We start from the raw sequence: 6,426 nt of genomic DNA on the forward strand, positions 1-6,426 counted from the left end.
ACTGCCAGAATGCAATATACAAAAAATGGAATATTTAAAAAGGGAATTTGTCACGTTACAAGTTTACAGTTCTAAGGCTATAAAAATGTCCAAACTATGTCATACCTTGACTCAAGGCAGATGGATCGAGTACACCTCTGTCAGCTGGGAAGTTATGAGGTTGGCTTTGCTGATCCTTTGGCTTCTGGTTTCAAACAGAGGCAAAATGAGGGCATTTTCTTTCTGCATCTCCAAATGTCTGGGTCTCTTGTTGGCTCTGCCGCTTCTGAACTCTCTCCAAAAGGTTTTCCCTTTCAAAGGACTCCAGTAAACACGACACACCTTAAACAGGCAGAGTCACAGCTCCATCTAATTAAAAAGTCACACCCACAACTGTCACATCTTCATGGAAGTAATCCAGTGAAAATGGCACACCCATAACTGGATGTGTTGGATCTACATCAAAGTAATCCAGCTAAAGTTTCCACTGCATAATGTTGAATCAGGATTAAAAGAAACATGGCTGCACCCACAAGACTGGATCAGGAAAAAGTACATGGCTTTTCTGGGGTACATAACAATTTCAAACCGGCACACATATCTAACCTCATTTTCCTCAGTTGACATAGCTGATATTCATTTGTTGGATAGGTTGCCTTGAATCACATTCTTAGTTGGTATGATAATGATTGAATAACTTGAAGAGGTGTACACTCCACACCACTGGTTTCAAAGTTATTACATTATATTAACTTCACCCATTTTCTTCCCATTGTCTCCCTGTCCACCTAGTATTGTATGATGATTAGTTCTTGCATTTCTTTGGCTCTAAACTTACTTAAATATTATTTCAGACAACTGAAATCCTTCAAAAAGAAACAAATAAATTAAGTTTATAAATGTGACAATATTTTTGGATGTGTTTAACTTAAATTTATAAATAGGACCTAGTATTATACATTGTCACCTTCAGTGTGATTAAATTTTCTAGACCTAAAAAAGTAGAGAAATATGGTCTGCAAAATGAACTAAAAACCCAAGGATAATTTTTTATTTAAACTTGTAAATTAAATATCACAATACATTCTAACACAGCTTTCTTGGGAATTTTTTAAAACATGGAAAGAAAAATCAATTAGGTAGTCAATTTGAACACAAATTAAGGTGACTCCACTTGCTTCCATCCTAGCACCCCCCTTTCCTTGTCATTCAAAGTATTATCCCTTGTCATATTAAAGTGTTATTTTTCAGATTCCCTAGTCTACCCAGTTCTAAACTCTTGAATAACAAGCCACTTGAACTCTTCTATAGGGAGTAGTTTCCTTTTTAATGCTAATCTTGGCCTCATTGATGGAACCAATTCAACATTCTTCCTGGTATCTATTCCAGTTACCTCTCAAACACAGGGACTCTGAGGCTGTCTTCCACGTCCTGGTAGCAATTGAGGAAATGAAGAGCAGATTTTTATAGAAAAGCCAACATTGGCCTGGTCATCTCATACTCTTTTAGAGAGCTAAAGACAGGATCAGAAATAGGCAAAGGGGGTCCTGGAAGAGTCAGCTAACTCCAGTCTTAGACCAAAATACTACAGGTCTTTGACTAATCTGGCAAATACTTTCAGAGACTCATCTGTAATTATTGATCTGTGGTCAGAGGGGTGGGCACAAAACTGAGGTGAGTATAAGGCCTAGGCTCAGGCCAAGTCTGCTCCTGGAAAACAGATTTGAGTAGAGGCACCAGATAGGGGTCTTGGGGAGAAGCCAGGTGTGGCAGGCTGATGACAGATCAGGTATCTTAGTGGGATTTTAATCAGAGTGATTGCATGGTGATGTATTCCTCTTTTCCCTTTTAAAAATAAAACATGACCCACCACAAATTCTGAAATCTATTCTGTAACTACTTGTTGAACTGTACTTTGAAAAATCATTGATTTTTCTTTCTTTTCTTTGTATACATGTTGTATTTAACAGTAAAAAATTTAAAAATTAAAAATACATGATGCAAAAATAATTTAGAAACACAGATTTCCACTTTTTTCTTAATGATTTTGAAAATGGATATGAAATATATAGAAATCATGAGTCATACAATTATTACTACATGCATCAGCTTCCATACAAAGCATATTATGCCACATATCAAATTCCTCAACTTAAGCTCCTGAGTTTAGGCACTTAAGTGTAAGTTACAGATTGTAAAAATTATACTGTAAGCTTCATGATGTCAGGGAACTTGTTTGTCTTATTCACCTTCTATACTAGATGGCTAGAAAACTGTCTGGCATAGAATGGGCTCTGAGTACACACCATTTAATTTACTCAGTCTCATCAAATATGCAATCTGTTTGTTTGGGTTTTTTTGTTTGTTTTGCATGGGCAGGCACCGGGAATCGAAAATGGGTCTCTGGCACAGCAGGCAAGAACTCACAATCTGGTTTTGTTTAAAAGAAAGCAGAGCTCAAAATAAAAATAAAAATAAAAATAACCTAACATATGTATTCCAAAACAAAGCTCAAGGATATAGGGATACAAAATACCCAGCTACCTTCCCACATTGTATTATACCCACCAACTCCCAAACCCACTCCTGTAAAATTTACAGTGCATAGTGAGTTTGCCAAACTGCAAAGTCAGAAGGAGCATTCCCCACAAGACTGCCCTCACTTCAGTCACCAGCCACAAGTAGTTCCCAGGTTCCCAGGGTGACCTTCAGACCAGTTGGCCACAAAGATAGGGTTTTCCATGACCACTCTTAGGTTCAATAAATCTCAGGAATGGGAGAAATCAAAGTGCTATACTTGTGATAGTAGTTTTATTAAGAGAAAGGATACCCATTAGAACCAGCAAAAGGTTGGTGAAGGTTCCAATGCAAAGCTTTTGTTCTGGTTTGCTAGCTGCTAGAATGTGATATACCAGAACAGGAAGAGCTTTTAAACAGGGGAATTTAATAAGTTACAAGCTTACAGTTCTAAGGCCATGAAATTGTCCAAATTAAAGCAAGTTTATAGAAATATCCAAATTAAGGCACCAACAAGAGATTGCCTTCATTTAAGAAAGGCCGATGAGGTTCAGGGTTTCTCTCTCAACTGAAAAGGCACATGGCAAACATGTCAACACCTGCTAGCTTTCTCTCCAGGCTTCTTGTTTCATGAAGCTCTCCCAGGGGTGTTTTCCTTCATCTCCAAAAGTTTCTGGCTGGTGGACTCTGGTTCTTGTGACTCTGCTCTGTTGCTCTCCCGTAGTTCTAAAAAGGGACTCTCTCCAAAATGCTTCTTCTTTTAAAGGATTCCAGTAAACAAATCAAGACCCACCTGGAATGGGTGGAGTCAAATCTTCCTCTATTCAAAAGTTAACAACCACAATTGGATAAGTCACATCTCCACGGAGATAGTCAAATCAAGTGTCCAACATACACTACTGAATAGGGTTTAAAAGAAATGGCTGCTCCACAAGATTGGATCAGGATTAAGCATGGATTTTCTGGGATACATAAATCCTTTCAAATCAGCACAGCTTCCACCACCCTCAGTTCTGTTTCTTGATTTTGATGTTGGTTACGTGAATCTAGGCATGTGATAAAATGGCATAAAGATGCACAAACACTGTGTGCACAAGTGCATGTGAAACTGGTGACATCTGAATACATTCTATGATTGAACCAATATTTTCCTTGTTTTTATATTGTAGGAGTTACCATTAAAGAAGGTGTATAAGGGGTGCATGGGACCTTTGGCATTATCTTTGCAACTTCCTGTGAATTCGTAATTATTTCAAAAGAAAAAGGTTTTACAAACTGTAAAAAAGAGATGATTTTCAGTCTTAAGTTACACTGTATGACTTAAAAATTCTCGAATTTTTAGGACAATGGGCCTACCATCATTGATATGTTTGCAAATTGGTATATTTCCTCAATATCTGTTTCTGGTAGTGGAATTTCTCAGTTAATGTGTGTGCTTGTGATGCATTTTAATTCACACTTTCTTCTGGACAGGTTTTTATCATTTATACACCCAGCAAAAGTGTATGGAAATGAAAATTTCTTGGAACGAAGGAAACCCTGGATTTAGCGCTGTTTTAAATCTGACATTATTGACCCACATGGTATTTTATTTGGTTAAAATTTTGCATTTCTTTGATTTCTACCATTGGACCTTTTATTGAGTGGGCAGTCACATGTGAGTTGGATTTTGAGAAATAAGGAGGAGTTATCCTATGAAGGACGCTTTTTTTTTAACCTATGTTATCCCATTTTAACTGGTTATCACAACCTCCTTGCGGTGCGGAGGAAGTCAGCGACTTCATGCGAAATCTCCCCAAGAACGATGTAAAGCTCATGAAGTCGGTATATTTGACCGTGTTTAAAGTTGTATCTCCAATGCGCCGATTGGCACCTGATACATAGAAGTCACTTTATAAACTTCTGTTGGATGAAACGATCAACGCCTTTCCTTAGTTCAAAGGCTCTTGGCTGAAATGTTTTCTAAAATCTCTCTAGTTAAGTGATGTTAACTCCCGAGCCTTGCTGTTTAAGACAGGGTTTTTGGCGTTTTGTAACGTGTCTATTTAATCAGTCGGGTCACAATATTGAACACATTACTCGTCCCTTTTCTGAATTTAGAATCCTAGGCATTTCTCACCTTTGTGGACGAAAATCGTTGTCGCGCCTGTGGTTCCTCGCGGGTGGAGGGTAAGCCACTTCTCCGTTTATTGATTTTTTTTCACCTCCTCTGATTTACCGTGCTCAGCATCCTTTCACCAGCTCCCACCCCAGTCAGTCATAAAAGTACTTTTTCATCCAACATCACAGTTGTTTTCCCCACTCTGTGACCTACGCCGAACAGAGACTTAGTAACTATCTTGGGTTCTCTAAATCCTAAAGTGGCCTCAAATGCCGTTTCCTCCAGGAGGCACCCTCCAGCTAGAAGTGTACCCAGTATCCTAGCTGGTTCCTTTCAACGAGATGCTCAGGTCCCTCTGTACAGACACCAGAACAACCTCCAAACTGGCCGCACCCATTTTGATTCTCCATACTCAGGAGCAAAGTGCCTCTAAGTCCGCGACACCGCTGCCGAAAGATCGGCGTAAGATCGAGCCTCTCCAAAACTGAGAAGTTTGTATGACGCCCTTGGCTTGGAAACGGGACGGAAAAGGCCGTTTTTAACGGCTTCCCGTTATCCTGCCGCTTCCCGCGTAAGGCGTAAAAAGGGCGACTGGTTTACGGCGGTAGGTTGGAAGATGGTCGCTCCGGCAAGTGTCAGCGAAAGGGGCGCGGATATATTACGTCATAGCGGGGCGACCGAAAACCTGAGTTTGTCTAGTGGGTTGGCGCTCACCGGCCGCCGTTCCCCGAGCTTTCGAGCGGTCGTCAGTCACCCAGGGTAGACAGCCGTGTGGGACACGCAGAAGGGAAAGTGTTCAGAGGAGTGAGTTCCGTGATTTCACGCCGCTGGTGGAGAAGAGTCGGAGGTCAACGTTCAGGTAAGTTTCATGTTCTGGGCGTGTTTCGAGGCCAGGGAGAGCGCGTTGAGGGTTTTGTGTTCCTGAGCGCGTAGAGATCCCTATTGGGGAAAGCGAGTTGGAGGGTCTCCTTTGGGGAGTTCGGTGTTGGGGTGGGGGTCTCCGTGGAGGGGAGCTCGTGGAGTTCCGTGTTGGTACGAGCTCTTTGGAAGTGAGTGTTGGAGGGGTGGCTGACCAACACTTCTGTTGTGTCCGTAATTGGGGGAAAGGAGAGGAGACGGTGTTGGGGACAGCGTTTGGGGACTTTTGTATTTATTGGTTGTCATATGTGTACTTTTAAAGATGGGGTTGCTGGTTCTCCTGCCTCCACATTTACTGTGTATTCGTCTTGAAAATTTGGTTTCAGGTTCATTCTGACCCAAATACTGGCATCCCTCTCATCCTAAACCCTCCTCCAGAAAATAACTCTTGTTAAAATTTAGTATGTTTCATTTTTAATGTTGGGATCAGGTGTGTAGGCATTGATATAATTTTATACATTTTAAATTTAACATTCTGTCATAGTCATTTGCGTATTCCAAACTCTTTGAGAAAGTTTTCTTTCTTCCTTCCTTTTTTTAATTGCTGCACATATGTCCTATCAGGTAGATACTTTAATTTGGATAGGACTGACATATGTGAAAGATCCAGGTACAAAAACTTTGAGGACCATGTGAAAGATATCCATTAACCCAAGAGTTTTATTTCTTTGACCTATTGTGTTTTTGGTTGTTTCTGTGTGTGTCTTGGGCATTTCTGATTGTTTTTTCCTCCATAGTTTACACTTTGGTTGTAAATGGTCTTTTTTCCATATGACCCTATAATGCCTTTTTTGTTTCTCCCAACTTTATGTAATGTTCATGAGCATAATTTTAAATATACGTATTTATTTTGTTTCCTTGCTTTACTCGTGTTATTACTAATAGCTTTTAAACTGATTCCTCTGTTTTCT

This window comes from Tamandua tetradactyla, chromosome 16, assembly GCF_023851605.1.
Source record: "Tamandua tetradactyla isolate mTamTet1 chromosome 16, mTamTet1.pri, whole genome shotgun sequence".
Lineage (NCBI taxonomy): Eukaryota > Metazoa > Chordata > Mammalia > Pilosa > Myrmecophagidae > Tamandua > Tamandua tetradactyla.